The following is a 16,897-nucleotide window of genomic DNA, read 5'->3' on the forward strand; positions in this document are numbered from 1 at the left end:
TCTTTTGGGTTTACCTTGGCACAAATAAAAATAGAAGACAACCTTTCACTGAAATAATCTGGAATAAGTTTTTATCATATTCTCCAAACCTCTATTAAGTTTTGGGTCACGGTGGTTACATTTAAATCTTCTCAGACCTCGCAGTTTAACAGCAACAATTGATTGTTATTTTGCAAATGGTTGACTGCACTTTGGTTGATTTTAACCTTTCTGATTCAATTATATTGGTTCAATACATTGACTTAATGGACGACCAAATATTCTAAATACAGTTCATTTTATTTTTAACTTATAAATTATTTACATACAATCTCTCCTTTCTTATTCTTTTCTCCTCCATATTTATGCCCCTCTCTCCAGAGGCGTAGTCATGGTGGGACGCCCTGGGCATTCAATTGAGGGGCCCGCAAATGAATGTCCTAATTTTTTTTTTACATTAAATATTAAGCCGCTGCCAAGTAATTTTGCTATTCACGTGGAGTCAAAAAATGCTAGACAGCATCGATCTAGATCAGTGTTTCTCAAACTTTAGACTGTCCGTTCCCCTTCTAGAATTTTTGTAACGCTGTTACACACAAAAAAAAAAGGATTTATTTTAATGGCAATTAAAGTTTATTCGATTTTTTTAGTAGGCCTACATACACAAAATAATAATTACTTCTATCACAATTAAGTATTCAATTAATAAGTTTTTTTTGCATGCTCCAGAGACACGTCAAATACATTCTAAAAAATATATATAACAAGATTACAAAGAGAGTTTGTGTTACACAAACTCAGAGGCGGCCCCCGTCGAAGTCGGATCCCTGTCGGATCTGCATATTCGCAAATAATATTCAAGAGGTGATTTAATTTTGATGTAAAATGTTTTACATGTTTCGGATGTTCCTTCAGAGTTGAAGATAATTACTTCCTAGTCCAAACCTCCCGCATGACGACGGGGGATGGGAGCGGGCAGGGTTTGAACCCTGGACCATCCATAAATCTGAACGACAGTCCAGAGCGAAAACCGCACGACCAGGCAGCCATCCGATGGTCAAAAGTAATAATGTTTCAAAGATTCATTTGCGTAAATTTAAATTTAAATGAAATAAAAAATAGTAGATTAGTTTTAGTATATTAAAACATTGCAATATTGATCAAAACGTTTGGAAATGAAAATCTACACTTTTTTTTACACTTTAAGTTTAGAAATTGAAATTCTACATCTTAATCTAGTCTATTTTAGTCTAAACTAGATCTAGAAATTATAGATATAGACTCTAAAATAATTTTAATTAGAATATAAATCCAGATCTAGATATACTGTAATAAAAATCTAGATCTAGTTTAAAAAATCTAGATTAGATCTAAATCAAGATATCATTCCTTTTTTAAACGCGAATCACATAACGAGGCTTAATAAACATTACTATACCGAGTTCTTTTTTCATTTCATTTGAAGAATTAATTCCATATGACGTCAAAGGAAAAAAAACACTACGTCACACGGCCTAGCTAGACTAAAAATCGCCTTCATCATTACGAGCCATTTATCGAGTGTTCATAGACATTGGTGCACCGAGCGCGTTCTTTTAGCATTTCTTTTAAAGAATTCATTCCATATGACGTCAAAGGAAAAAAAACACTACGTCACACGGCTTAGTTAGACTAAAATATGTTTTCATTAATGCGAGCACTTTTTCGAGGGTTAATAGACATTGGTGCACCGAGTGCGTTCTTTTAACATTACATTTAAAGAGCCCATTCATATGACGTCAAAGAAAAAAAATTCCATTACCTCACAATAGGCTAGTACCGGTACCATAAAAAAATGTCTTTATTTACACGAGATATTTAACGAGGGTTCATAGACATTGGTGCACTGAGTTCTAATAGAATTTATTTAAAAAGGTTCAAAGCCGCATTGTTTTTGCGTTTTGTCTGTCAGTCGGTCTGTCCGTCATCTTGATATAAAAAACAACAACAACTAAAAGTTATTAAAAATTGATTAACCTTTATTTTACGTTTCAAAACATCACAATAACTTTTAGGTATGAACACAATTGAAAAGTTTATATAATAGATTGTTCCGGATGTTTGTATAAATAGTAAAAGAAAAATAGAATTTCAGATAAATGAAATACCGTTAATTAAATGTTTTGGATGGTCTCGTATCGGAACATAATATTAACGATAATTAGATTTTTTAATGTTTTAGGTAGAAAGTTAAATGTACTGTAAGAGAGTAGTGAGTTAAAATATTTTTCATAAAAATCCGTAAAAACATTATTTCGTAAATGAGAAGATTATTTGTTTATTAATTAGAAGAGGGTGTTCAAACAATTATTTGGCGTTAGTAGATTTTTAAATAAATTCGGAAATTTCTGGCGACGATTTGTAAGAAACAAAATCCGGAACTTTCTTTATCGATTACAAAACTTCTATGTTATGTTTTAGCAAAAAAAAAAAAATAAATGTCTAAAAAGTAATTTTCAGTAATCAATTCTAGTAAATTACTTTTTTTTAAAGCCCTGAACAACCTATTGTCGATATTTTTAAAATTTGTTTAAAGATGAAAATACGGAACAATTTGATATTGATAACCAAATTATAGTGACTCATTGTCAAATAATATAAGTGTAATATTAGTAAATTATGTGATTAGGCATAATTCATGTTTTATAAAACAATATCCGGAACATTTTTACACTTAATGAAATATAAGTCAGTATAGAGATTTTGATTTAGCATTAATATACTATTTATCTAAAAAACGGAACAACATATTATTGATAATGTGTTTTTTGCAACGTTTAAGCATGGAAATTGAATGTAATATAAATTAGAAGAGCAAACAAACATTTGTTGGGGTTGATTAGTTTTGCACAAAAAAATCCGGAACAATCAATTTTAAGATACTTAAAACTATTGAGATGTTACGGGAGGAACATTAAAGTGTAAATCAGATTTTCAAGCTTTTAGAGTTCTAGTTTTTTTAATCTAATCGTGACGGACAGACCGACCAACAGACAAAACGCACAAAAATAATCTTCTTTTATTCGGATGGAGACACTAAACAAAAAATAAATAAAATCTGATTTTTTAAAAAAGTTTAAGGAATTGGTTTAGCACCTGCACGAAAATCGCTGCATAAAAAGTCCATTTAAAAAAAAAATGTGCGTGATATTTACATACAAAGTGCATTATTAGCCTTTATAAACAAACAGAAATGTTTTCTTTTAATTTTAGCAGCTAGTTGACCAGAAAAAACATCTTTAACTATTATTTATATTTGTTGTAAACATTTCCTGTACATTTTAAAAATATATTTGACTTAGTGATATTGAAAATACACATAAATTGTCCATCTTTGTTAGCATATTGTAACATTGCCTCCCTTACATTTACGTAATTGTTTTAGAATTGGTGTATTTATATGAAAAAATCGCTTGCATAATTAATTTTATAAATTAAACGGTTTGCTTTTAGAAAACCAAAGTAGCCGTTGCACCTAAACTTTTCAAGCCGCATTTAATGATGAAATAATATTTTTCATATCTCTTCTAGTTTTCGAGATCTGAGTGTGACAGACGGACAGACGGACATTTTGCACAAACCTAATAGCGGCTTTTTCCCCTTACGGGGGCCGCTAAAAATGTAAACATATTTTGACATTGAAAAAGTGGGCGTGTCGACGGAAGTTGTACCATCACCTTCCATTTCCTGATCTTTGTAAAAAAATCGTCTTAAAATGTAAAAAAAAAGCTCCGTATTTGAGTTTGTAAAAGCTTGAAATAGTTAATTAAAGGATTTAAAACATGATATTTTATTCTAATTTATAAACTAAATGGGTATTTTAAACAAATTATCATAGTTAACTATGTGCAATGTGTTCCCCTTTCAAACTCCCCACTTTGAGAAACACTGATCTAGATTCTAGATGATGCTATAGCAGAAGGTGATGTGAATTGAGATTTGTCACGTGCATTATCTGTCCAATAAACAAAAGTATTATTCAATAAAAGAATTTTATTTTTTTTTACTTTTATACTGTACCAATTGGAATTTAGATAGATATATTTATTAAGTACATTATTTCATATCATTACGTCGAATTTACGTCGAATGTCAAAATGCAGGGTCCCCTCAAGAGCTCAAGCAACCCGAAATCACAGGCTACGCCACTGCCTCTCGTGTGTGCCTCTCTCTCTCTCCTGTGTGTACCTCTCTCTCTCTTTTCTGTGTGTGCCTCTCTCTCTCTCTTCTGTGTGTGCCTCTCTCTCTCTCTCTCTCTCTCTCTCTTCTGTGTGTGCCTCTTTCTCTCTCTCTCTTCTGTGTGTGCCTCTTTCTCTCTCTCTCTTCTGTGTGTGCCTCTTTCTCTCTCTCTCTTCTGTGTGTGCCTCTTTCTCTCTCTCTCTTCTGTGTGTGCCTCTCTCTCTCTCTTCTGTGTGTGCCTCTCTCTCTCTCTCTCTTCTGTGTGTGCCTCTTTCTCTCTCTCTTCTGTGTGTGCCTCTCTCTCTCTCTTCTGTGTGTGCCTCTCTCTCTCTCTTCTGTGTGTGCCTCTCTCTCTCTCTTCTGTGTGTGCCTCTCTCTCTCTCTTCTGTGTGTGCCTCTCTCTCTCTCTTCTGTGTGTGCCTCTCTCTCTTCTGTGTGTGCCTCTCTCTCTCTCTCTTCTGTGTGTGCCTCTCTCTCTCTCTCTCTCTTCTGTGTGTGCCTCTCTCTCTCTTCTGTGTGTGCCTCTCTCTCTCTCTCTCTTCTGTGTGTGCCTCTCTCTCTCTCTTCTGTGTGTGCCTCTCTCTCTCTCTTCTGTGTGTGCCTCTCTCTCTCTCTCTCTTCTGTGTGTGCCTCTCTCTCTCTCTCTTCTGTGTGTGCCTCTCTCTCTCTCTCTCGTGTGAGCCTCTCTCTCTCTTCTGTGTGTGCCTCTTTCTCTCTCTCTTCTGTGTGTGCCTCTTTCTCTCTCTCTTCTGTGTGTGCCTCTTTCTCTCTCTCTTCTGTGTGTGCCTCTTTCTCTCTCTCTTCTGTGTGTGCCTCTTTCTCTCTCTCTTCTGTGTGTGCCTCTCTCTCTCTCTCTCTTCTGTGTGTGCCTCTTTCTCTCTCTCTCTTCTGTGTGTGCCTCTCTCTCTCTGTCTCTTCTGTGTGTGCCTCTCTCTCTCTGTCTCTTCTGCGTGTGCCTCTTTCTCTCTCTCTCTTCTGCGTGTGCCTCTTTCTCTCTCTCTCTCTTCTGTGTGTGCCTCTTTCTCTCTCTCTCTTCTGTGTGTGCCTCTTTCTCTCTCTCTCTTCTGTGTGTGCCTCTTTCTCTCTCTCTCTTGTGTGTGTGCCTCTCTCTCTCTCTCTCTCTTCTGTGTGTGCCTCTCTCTCTCTCGTGCGAGCCTCTCTCTCTCTTCTGTGTGTGCCTCTCTCTCTCTCTTCTGTGTGTGCCTCTCTCTCTCTCTTCTGTGTGTGCCTCTCTCTCTCTCTCTCTCTTGTGAGCCTCTCTCTCTCTTCTGTGTGTGCCTCTCTCTCTCTCTCTCTCGTGCGAGCCTCTCTCTCTCTTCTGTGTGTGCCTCTCTCTCTCTCGTGCGAGCCTCTCTCTCTCTTCTGTGTGTGCCTCTCTCTCTCTCTCTCGTGTGAGCCTCTCTCTCTCTCTTCTGTGTGTGCCTCTCTCTCTCTCTCTCTCTTCTGTGTGTGCCTCTCTCTCTCTCTCTCTTCTGTGTGTGCCTCTCTCTCTCTCGTGCGAGCCTCTCTCTCTCTTCTGTGTGTGCCTCTCTCTCTCTCTCTCTCTTCTGTGTGTGCCTCTCTCTCTCTCTCTCTCTTCTGTGTGTGCCTCTCTCTCTCTCGTGTGAGCCTCTCTCTCTCTCTTCTGTGTGTACCTCTCTCTCTCTCGTTCTGTCAATTAATGGGACTACATCAAGTGGCTATTTTTTTGTTTGCTTTGGATTAATCTTTCCAATAAAAGAAACGTGTCTTGCACTACCAAGTCGTTCCATTATTTTTTGGATGCGGATGATATGAGAAATAGTATTTCGATTAACCCGATTCACATATATGTAATATATTGGGGATTTCCCTTAAGCTTTGGCAAGAAACAAAATAAAGAGGCAGCAGGGTATGTCAGCTCTGTACATATGATTCTTTTCAAGATTACTGCAAAACAGGCACCTAAATAGGTAATGAAATAAAAACAGTGTTTTTGTTTGCAGTACATATATTTAGTCAAAGAACTTTTTTTAAATACATAGATTTAGTAAAAATGTACAGTGCAGTATGACCACATTGTGTACAAACAAGCTGAAATTTAATCCATTGGTTCTGACTCTGAGTCGTATTCGACTCGCAATATGTTTTTTTTTTAATACTTTTAAAAAGTATAAAACATAAAAAAAAAAACTCGACAGAAAAACTTCTTAAATTAATTCAAGAAAGCGTAGGCCTATTAATTACTAATAGATGTGACGTCATTTAAAGTCCCTTCAAGACAGCTCTAATAGCGTCCAATGGTAATTGTGGCGTATTGCCTCCAATCGAGGCTCTAGATCTCGGGATACAATCGGTCCGAGAGTGGTAGGTAAGGTTCCTAGAAGGTTGCAAGTAAGTTACATTCGGTAAATAGATATTTTATTTGATTCTAACTATTTGAATATATGAAGTGAATATTGAGTGATCATTCGGACCAGTTTATAGAAGTGGGGAAAGAAGGAGATTTTAATACAATAATAAAACCCTTTCAACTTGGTCCTATACGTCAAACATAGGCGTAGTTCGGGGGAGGGTCAAGGCGGTGCATCATGTCCCGGCCTAATTTTCTGCATCAGGCTTAGTTTAATATATTTCCTCTGTAAAACAAAATTAATTAATTACGACTAATGGATGAATATAATGCTGTCATGGACAATGAATAATTGTGCAACGTTTCAACTTGATTTGAGAATAGAAAGTGGAGGAAATAGCGTGTACTAGATTCCCCCCCCCCCCCCCAGACAGACAGACGGTCAGAGTGACTTAACACGTTGTGAAAGTTGTTTGTGATTGCGATCGTGGGGCTTAATGTGGATTGTCTCTATGCATTTCACATGCTTAAACATGTAACCCTGGGTACTGAGTGGGTCCAAAAAAAGTCAACCGCCTTGATCCTTATTTTTTTTGGAGGGGGTGGACGCATTTGAAGATCCGTGGTTCGATTCCTCGTCGGAGCTTATTTATGTGTCTCTATACTTTCTTCATCGTTTTCTCTTTTTAAAAAAACCTAATTAAAAAAAAAGTTGTTTGTGGTGATTAGATGATTAGCCTACATCTGCTACCAAACATAAACACATGATTTACATACTTTCCACTATGTTCTTACAGCTAATAAGAGACAACCCTTTATCTACGTTCATGCATAAAAAATTGAAAGGGTGTGTATGTTAGTTATTATGTGGTCATTTCTGATTTGGGTTAGGTGTAAGAAAGTAGGAATGGGGAATGGGACAAATCTGTATAAGGTTTTTAAATAAGGTTATAATATCTATTCTTTTCTGTTTTTTTCTGTAATTACGATTCCTCTTTCTAGCTTGCAAACTCTTCATGTGTAGGTGGACATGGATTTCGAAAACGGTTCAAATAATTTTCTTACAAATTTGACAGGCTTTCGATCACATGACCATAACACAGGTTATATTTGCGTGCACTGGTACAGTCTCTTATCAGTTGACAGTAGTTGACACAGTTGACTGCCACGCAGCAAGTGATATTGCTTGTGTTACTTGTGTCAGTTGGTCACAAATAATATTAACTCTATCAGTCCGCCAATACAGTAACAAAAGTATATTACGCCTTAAAAAAAAATAACTCATGCACCATATAGAAAAAAAAAAACAAGCAGTAGAAAAATAATAATTTTCTAAAACAAAGCATATATGAGGGAAGAGCCGCTACTTGCTACCATTTATATGAAAATTACCGGGTTTAGCTCCCTTTCTTCAATATTAAACTAAACTAATTAAGTAGTATTAATTAATAAACTAATTGGTTATTTTTTGGATTGATTCGTGTTTTGTCATAGACTATAAATAATTATGCTAAATTTCAACATGATCCGAGAATGGGAAGTGGGAGAAATAACATGTTGAAACATTTTACCAGACAGAAATATAGAGTTGTTTTAAGCTTAGGAAAAAAAATTCATAAACGGGGTGAATACAGCCTCTAAAAAGGAACAGATTTAGGCAGTGGCGTAGCTAGGGTGGGGGAGGGGTAGTTCAAATCCCCCCGGGCCCCCACTTGAGGCCACCAAATGAGTGTTTGAAATTTGTTTTTACATTAAATATTACACCATTATCTCATGGCATGATGTCGAATGTCAAAATGTAGGGGCACCTAAAGAAGTCAAGCTCCCCAAGTCCTTAGCTACGCCACTGGACTTAGGTAGTAAGACCATATGTTGTTGACGGTCGTTGACTTGTAGCACCAAACTGTCGGTAGACAACTAAACCTCAGTAGGCGTATTAGATTTTAACTTGTAAAACTTGAAATAACTAGAGTGACGTCTTTGTGAACAAGACTAAATATAAGTTTTATTACAATAGAGACAAAGTTTGATTTGAAATAAATACATGTAGTTGACTTTAGTAATAATATAAAATGGTATTTTAAACAGAATCTAACTCACTACAAAAACAACACGTCTTTTCACTCTGGCAATCTGGAGTCGTCTGTTGTATCTAAGGCTGATGGCATCATTCACACTGCATAGCTAACCTCTTCCCACAATCACCATAGAAACACACACACTATTCATAACACAAAAGCTATTCTGAGGTTTAGTAGCCGAAGATACCTTCGATAAAGTCCAGTAGGGAATCGGCGCAGAAGGCGTCATTAACTTGTTGATTGTTGTAATGGATTTTTTCCACGAACACGCTTGAAGCGGGAGATCTTCACCCCAAGAAAGTTCCGGAATATTCCCCCCCCCCCAAGTTTTGTCTGAGGGCCCCCAGCAGAACTTTGGAGTGGGGGGGGGCAATTTTTTTCCAAACCCTAACCCTAAAGCCCAGTAAACCCTAACCCTAAGTAAAAACGTGCGTGCAGCATATATATATTTATATATATGAGCATAAAAAAGCAGTGTTTTTCAACCTAAAAACAACCTTCTGCGAAAAAAAAAAGTTGAGGCCTTTCTCTTGCAACCTTGGGGGTCTGGGGGAGAGCTGTAAGATTCACCAGTGGGATTCTTGCATTTTTCACTACAGAAACACATTCTCCTGACATCTAGATCTACAGCTTATTATTCATAAGTGGGGTTCGGGGTGGAACCCCAGACTCCAAAAAGCGTTTTCTTGCATTCTTCACTGCAGAAACAACCGCATTCTCCTTACCTACAGCTTCTTATTCATCCTATTAAAAAGGGACCTTTTGAATAATGTTTTAGTTGAAAATTATTCTAATATGAATTGATAGGTCCTTACATTACAAATAAAAGCGATGTGTTCCTTGAAAAGAGAAAAGATACCCCACAGATTTAGATTAAGGCTTTGAGGATCGCCGCCGACATTTTCGATAAATAATATTTAAAAAAAATGCTCATTTGTGATACATTTTTTTCAAAAGGCATGTTTGTAACTTTGTTTTGTTACAGAACTATAATTCAAAGCTCTAACCTAAATATTTCAGAAGTGGGAGGAGAAATTAAGTGGGCCAATTAGATTCTAATCTAATTTTTTTTTTCGCATTTTTTAGGATTCAAGCATAAATTGTGAGTTATAGTCCCAAATATAATTAAGAAAAATATCAGACTGAGTAAAGGTTGGAAAAAGGCGACTAGGAAAAGAATATTTGGGTTCAGAACTTATCTCAATCGTTACTCTTTTACTGAAAAATTGCGTATGAATTCTAAATTTCCCAAAGCAAAGTCTTTCTTAAAATAATCATTATAACTTCATGTGAAATTGTATAAACTCTGACGCCATATTTGACTATTCTGTTTTCAAACGTCACGTTTTCGTCTGGAAAGGGGAGGAGGCGGTAGAATGAAAACGATTAATCCTCGCTCCTTTTTATAATTTCTGCTAATGATTGAATTTGGCATAAAAGAATAGGGGGTGGGGGGACTCGCTATATAATTTAATTTATAACATATATAAATTATATAGTGACATATTTTTTTATTTTGTATTTTTAAAACTATAATGACAAAAAAAAAAAAGTATCGGTTTGTCCGATGGGCGGAAGGCCTCACCTGGTACAAACCTTTTTCATTTTATATTTACTCATCATAAAATTTGAGATTAGAGTGTGGTGCGACATAATATACAAATGGGTTCACTTTTAACTTACGTAATATATACGGAGCTAATATTATATAGATATTCAGCTAATTTTGTTCACAAACTATGATTTATCCATAAAAATAGGACCGCCCCCCCCCATACAGAGGGCTAGAGTGGGGAGAGCAGTACATGCAATCGCCCCCCTCCTTATCCCACCGAATCGGCCAAGATACCAGAAGGGGAGCGACATAATATAAAATTTATATATTAATTCAACTAATTTTGTTCACAAACTATGAATTCTCCATAAAAGTAGGACCGCCACCCCCCCTGAAAGGGTTTAGGTGGGAAGGGCAGTAGAGGTATTCGCCCCCCCCCCCCCCATCGGCCAAAAGGGGAACGACATAATATAAAGATTGGTTAAAATATCAATAACAAATTTCAATCATATAGACATTTAATTGATTCTGTTAGCAAGCTGTGATTTCTACAAATAAATTGGACCCCCCCCCCGCCACTCAAAAGTTTATCGGGGGGGGATTGATGCCATCGCCCCCTCCCTACCCCCTTAAATCAGCCAACATACTAAATGAGGTAACGAAATTATCCAAAAATAGATTGAAATTTAAATAATTAGCATATATTATTAACTTAAATAATAAATTCGTATACAAATTGTGTGAATTCTATACTAAAATTCATCCGCCCCCCCCCCCGAAGGGTCGATCGAGTGGGGAGTGGATCCGCCAGTGCCCAGTAATAACGGCCATGGGCCGAGTAGGGGACGTACACCCCGTACACAACACACTGCGCCTCGGTCCTATAACCATGGGCTGTACGAGGCAAACTTCCCATGGTTATAGCGACGGGACCCAGGAGCTTAACCATGATTTTCTTTTAATATCTTTTTTTTTTTTCGGTTGCGGGGGGGGGGGATAAGGGGCGGGGTAAAAAATGTTTCTTTCTTTTTTAAAAACAAAAATCTATTATTCATTAGTTATTAATGGTACAAAAGTCTTCAGCTTCCTAAATGGGTTTTAAAAAATAACTACTTTTTTTTACAAATGTTACACATATACAGGGCTTTTTTTGTGACGGTACGCACCGGTACGGCGTACCGGCACCTTTTTGAATGTGTGGAAAAATTATTACTTTTCTTATATTTCAACTTATATTATGAATTTATTATTAGTTTAAAGTTAGGCAATCAATCACTGAGTACCGGCACCTATTCTTTTTTGTGACAAAAAAAAAAGCACTGCACACACACACATACACACACATATATATATACACACATACATACACACATACATACATACACACGCATACACACACATACAAACATACACACACACACACATATATACAATATATATTGTCTATGGTACAAGTAATTCCTTCGACTTCCCATTTTCGGATCTAGTTGAAACTTTGCACAGTTATTCCTTGTACGAATCAATAAAAAAAAATTAACCATTTAGCTAATCGATTAGTCGTAGTTAATTTTTTTTGTATATAGTGACAGTAGGGCCTACATAGCTATGGGAGATCACCCTTGTGTAGAAAATCACGTCGTTCGCCAGAAACTTCAAGCTAACAAAAGATTATGAAACCTTCCTTCTACTTTTAGAAGTACTTGGATAGCGCAGTGGCTAACTTTTTTTTTTACATTTGTATTATATTTTAACTTTTTCGAAAGCCTCCCCCCCCCCTCATGTTTTTTTTTCGCAATTGAAATCTTGTGCTACTGTACAATCTGGACTTCACAATTTCTGGACCTGAATTTAGGATAATATCTACCGGATAATATCTATCGGATAATATCTTTATCTACAATTAAAATATTTCAGGAAGGCTGAGTGGCATATCGCTTCTGGACCCGGCGTCCCGGGTTCTAATCCTGGTGAAGAGTTGGAATTTTAATTTTGGAATATTTAGGACGCCTCTGAGTGCACCCACTTCTAATGCTGCCTGACATTAGTTGGGGAAAAGTAGGCCTACAGGCGGTTGGTCGTTGTGCTGGTCACATGATACCCTCCTTAACCGTGAGCCATAGAAGCAGATTTTTAAAATATGAATTTAAGACAGGGAAATTAAAAAAGGCACAACAATTAAACCCGTTAATCTGTTTATTAAAGATTTAACAAAGTTAATAAGCGTATAATTATATCGAAATGGTTGATGAAATATATTTTACTTACATCAGTGATATTAAGTATTCCCAAGAATATGTATTGTAATCATTGTCTATATTTTACCTTAGTTTGAAATGTCACATGCACTCTCTGGCTTGTAAGTAGATGAAATGGTTGGTCTTACATATGAAAAATAATTATTTCTGTCAAGACCAGATTTTGAAAAAGAAATAGCTGGAAATATACATTGTAGTGTATTTTGTACACTCATAACAGACGTTTCTTTAAACATTAATGCTACAACGCCTGTAATGATCTAGTTTCAATTTTGAGATTCTTGGAAAAAGATATATTCTTGAAAATGTTACTGAACTTTGGTCTAAATTTAGAACTAAAAGTTAACGTCTTAACCCGGACTGCTATGCGCCTCCCTCCACACAGTGGTAGATAGAAACATAGCCAGGAATGGTCTCGTACTGCCAAAGACTAGAGCCCTACCGCTCCTCGAAAAAAAAGGTGATATAAATTACCACCTTCTGGAGCAAAAATACTATAGGCCTATACACTAGCGGATCCAGAACTTTGGAGTGGGGGGGGCGATTTTTTTCCAAACCCTAACCCTAACGCCCAGTAAACCCTAACCCTACGCATAAACGTGCATACAGCGCGCGCGCGCACACACACACACACACATATATATGTATATATATATATATATATATATATAAATATGAGAATAAAAAAAGCAGCATTTCTCAACCTTCGGCGAAAACCAAAACAACTGGGGCAGCGTTATAAGGTTCTCTGGTGAAGTTCGGGGCGAAGCCCCGACGCCATAAGCGTTTTCTTGCTTTTTTCACTGCAGATACGCATTCTCCTGACAAGTACAGCTCATTATTCATCAATGGAGTTCGGGGCGAAGCCCCGACGCCAAAAGCGTTTTCTTGCATTCTTCATTGCAGAAACGCATTCTCCTGACATCTACAACTCATTACCCATAAATGAAGTTCGGGGCGAAGCCCCGACGCCATAAGCGTTTTCTTGCTTTTTTCACTGCAGATACGCATTCTCCTGACAAGTACAGCTCATTCTTCACAATGTAGTTCGGGGCGAAGCCCCGACGCCAAAAGCGTTTTCTTGCTTTTTTCACTGCAGAAACGCATTCTCCTGACAAGTACAGCTCATTATTCATAAATGGAGTTCGGGGCGAAGCCCCGACGCCAAAAGCGTTTTCTTGCATTCTTCATTGCAGAAACGCATTCTCCTGACATCTACAACTCATTACCCATAAATGAAGTTCGGGGCGAAGCCCCGACGCCAAAAGCGTTTTCTTGCATTCTTCTCTGCAGAAACGTATTCTTCTGACATCTACAACTCATTACTCATAAATGGAGTTCGGGGCGAAGCGTTTTCTTGCATTCTTCACTGCAGAAACGCATTCTCCTGACCTGAAGCTCATTATTCATACTATTAAAAAACGACCTTTCGAATAATGTTGTACTTGGAAAATAATCTAATTTGAATTTATAGACCCATAATACATTGCAAATAAAACCGATTTGTTCCTTGAAAAGATAGGATACCCCGCGTATTTAGATTTTTGCTTTGAGGATCGCCGCCGAAAAAAAACTTATTCGATAAATAGTATTCAAGAAAACTCTAGCATAAATTGTGAGTTATAGTCCCAAATTTATTTGGCTAGAAAATTATAAGATTGAGTAAAGGTTGGGAAAAGGTGACTATGAAAATGTTATTTGAGTCTAGAACTCATCTCAATCATGACTCTTCTACAGAAAAATTTCGTTTGAATTCTAACTTTTCCAATGCAAAGTCTTTCTTAAAATACTTATGATAACTTCATGTGAAATTACAAAAACTCTGTCTGGAAATGGGAATGGCGGTAGAGTGAAAACGATTAATCCTCGCTCCTTTACTAATTTCTGCTAAAGATTGCATTTGGCATTAAAGAATAGGTATGGGGCGACTCGATATAAGAATTTAATTTATAGTATATATAAATTATATTAGTGACAGATTTTTTAAATTTTGTAATTTCTTAACTATAATACAAAAAGAAAAAGTATTGATTTGTCCGATGGGGGAAATGCGATTGCATGTATCGCCCCTCCCACCTGGTACAACCCTTTTTCATTTAAATTTTCTAATGATACAATTTGAGATTAGAGTGTGGTACGACATATTTACAATGGGTCACATATCAATACGTAGTTTATATTATATAGATATTCAACTAATTTTATTCACAAACTATGATTCTCCACAAAAATAGGACCGCCCCCCCCAGCACTCAGAGGGCTAGAGTGGGGAGGGCAGTACTTGCAATCGCCCCCCCCCTCACCCCACCGAATCGGCCAAAATACCAGAAAGGGAGCGACATAATATAAAATTTATATATTAATTCAACTAATTTTGTTCACAAACTATGATTTCTCAATAAAAACGGACCGCCCCCCCCACTCAAAGGGTTTAGGTGGGAAGGACAGAAGAGGTATTCGTCCCCTCCCCCCACCAATCGGCAAACAGGGAACGACATAATATAAAGATCGGTTAAAATATCAATAACAAGTTACAAGGATATAGATATTTAATTGATTTTGTTAGCAGGCTGTGATTTCTACCAATAAATTGGACCGCCCCCCCACTCGAAAGTTAAGGGGGGCGGGATTGATACCATCGCCCCCTCCCCACCCCACCAAATCGGCCAACATACTAGAGGGGGGGGGCGAAATAATCTAAAAATAGGTTGAAATATAAATAATTAGTATATATTTTTAACATAAGTAATAAATTCGTATACAAATTGTGTGAATCCTATACTAAAGTTCGTCCGCCCCCCCCTCGGGGGGGGGGGGGGGTCGGCCGAGTGGGGGGGCGATCGCCCCTACCGCCCCCCCCCCCCCTGGATCCGCCAGTGGGCCTATATATTATTAGTATCTTGTCAAGTTTAAATCATAGATATAGATCTATAGTAGTTCACTCTATAATGTTTTGGTTTATTAGCAGACTTACAGTTGCCAACTGTAAAGCTCGAATGAAAGCTTATAGCTTTTTTTAAAAATGTTAAGTGGTGTCACTGGCGGATCCAGGGGGGGGGGGGCGGTTGGGGCGATCGCGCCCCCCCCCCTTCGACGAAGGGGGGGGGGGTCGGACGAATTTTAGTATAGAATTCACACAATTTGTATACGAATTTATTACTTATGTTAATAATATATACTAATTATTTATATTTCAACCTAATTTTTAGATTATTTCGCCCCCCCCCCTTCTAGTATTTTGGCCGATTCGGTAGGGTCGGGAGGGGGCGATGGCATCAATCCGCCCCCCCCCCCACCATAAACTTTCGAGTGGGGGGGGGGCGGTCCTATTTGTTTGTAGAAATCACAACTTCATAACAGAATCAATTAAATATCTATATGATTAAAACTTGTTATTGGTATTTTAACCGGTCTTTATATTATGTCGTTCACCTGTTGGCTGATTGGAAGGGGAGGAGCGAATATCTCTACTGCCCTTCCCATCTAAACCCTTTGTGTGTGTGGGGGGGCGGTCCTACTTTTAGGGAGAAATCATAGTATGTGAACAAAATTAGTTGAATATCTATATAATATAAACAGGTGGAAGTGCGATACATGTAATCACCTCCCCCCCCCCCATCGGACAAACCAATACTTTTTCTTTTTGTATTATAGTAAGAAATTACAAAATTTAAAAAAATCTGTCACTAATATAATTTATATATGCTATAAAGTAAATTCTTATATCGAGTCGCCCAAACCCTATTCTTTAATGCAAAATGCAATCATTAGCAGAAATTATAAAAAGGAGCGAGGATTAATCGTTTTCATTTTACCGCCCTTCCCCATTCCAGACAGCGTTTATGTAATTTCACATGAATTTATCATAACTATTTTAAGAAAGACTTTGCTTTGGAAAGGTTATAATTCAAACGAAATTTTTCAATATAACAGTCACGGTTGAGATGAGTTCAAAAGCCAGATAATCTTTTTCTAGTCGCCTTTTCCCAACCTTTACTCTATCTCATATTTTTCTTTAAATAAATTTAGGACTATAACTCACAATTTATGCTTGAATTTTATTGAATATTATTAATCGAATTTTTCTTTTCGGCGGCGATCCTCAAAGCCTTAATCTAAATATGCGGGGTATCTTATCTTTTCAAAGAACAAATCGGTTATATTTGCAATGTATTAAGGGACTATACATTCATATTAGAGTATTTTTCCACATTATACAAAAGGTCCTTTATAATAGAATGAATAATGAGCTGTAGTTCAGGATAATGCCTTACTGCAGTGAAGAATGCCAGAAAACGCTTTTAGCGTCGAGGCTTCGCCCCGAAAATCACTGATGAATAATAAGCTGTAGATGTCAGGAGAATGCGTTTCAGCCGTGAAAAATGCAAGAAAACGCTTTTGGCGTCGGGGCTTCGCCCCGAACCCTACTAATAAATAATGAGCTGTAGATGTCAGGAGAATGAGTTTCTGCAGTGAAAAATGCCTCAACATGACTGGT

At 37.2% G+C, this 16,897-nt stretch overlaps 1 protein-coding gene across 2 annotated transcripts in view; it reads left to right on the forward strand.

Moving 5' to 3' along the window:
* LOC129926585 (uncharacterized) overlaps positions 1-16,897 on the forward strand; it is a 72,444-nt gene that overhangs the window by 23,031 nt on the left and 32,516 nt on the right. The gene's annotated exons all lie outside the window — the stretch shown is intronic.

The sequence above is a fragment of the Biomphalaria glabrata genome, chromosome 6, assembly GCF_947242115.1.
Source record: "Biomphalaria glabrata chromosome 6, xgBioGlab47.1, whole genome shotgun sequence".
Taxonomy (NCBI): domain Eukaryota; kingdom Metazoa; phylum Mollusca; class Gastropoda; family Planorbidae; genus Biomphalaria; species Biomphalaria glabrata.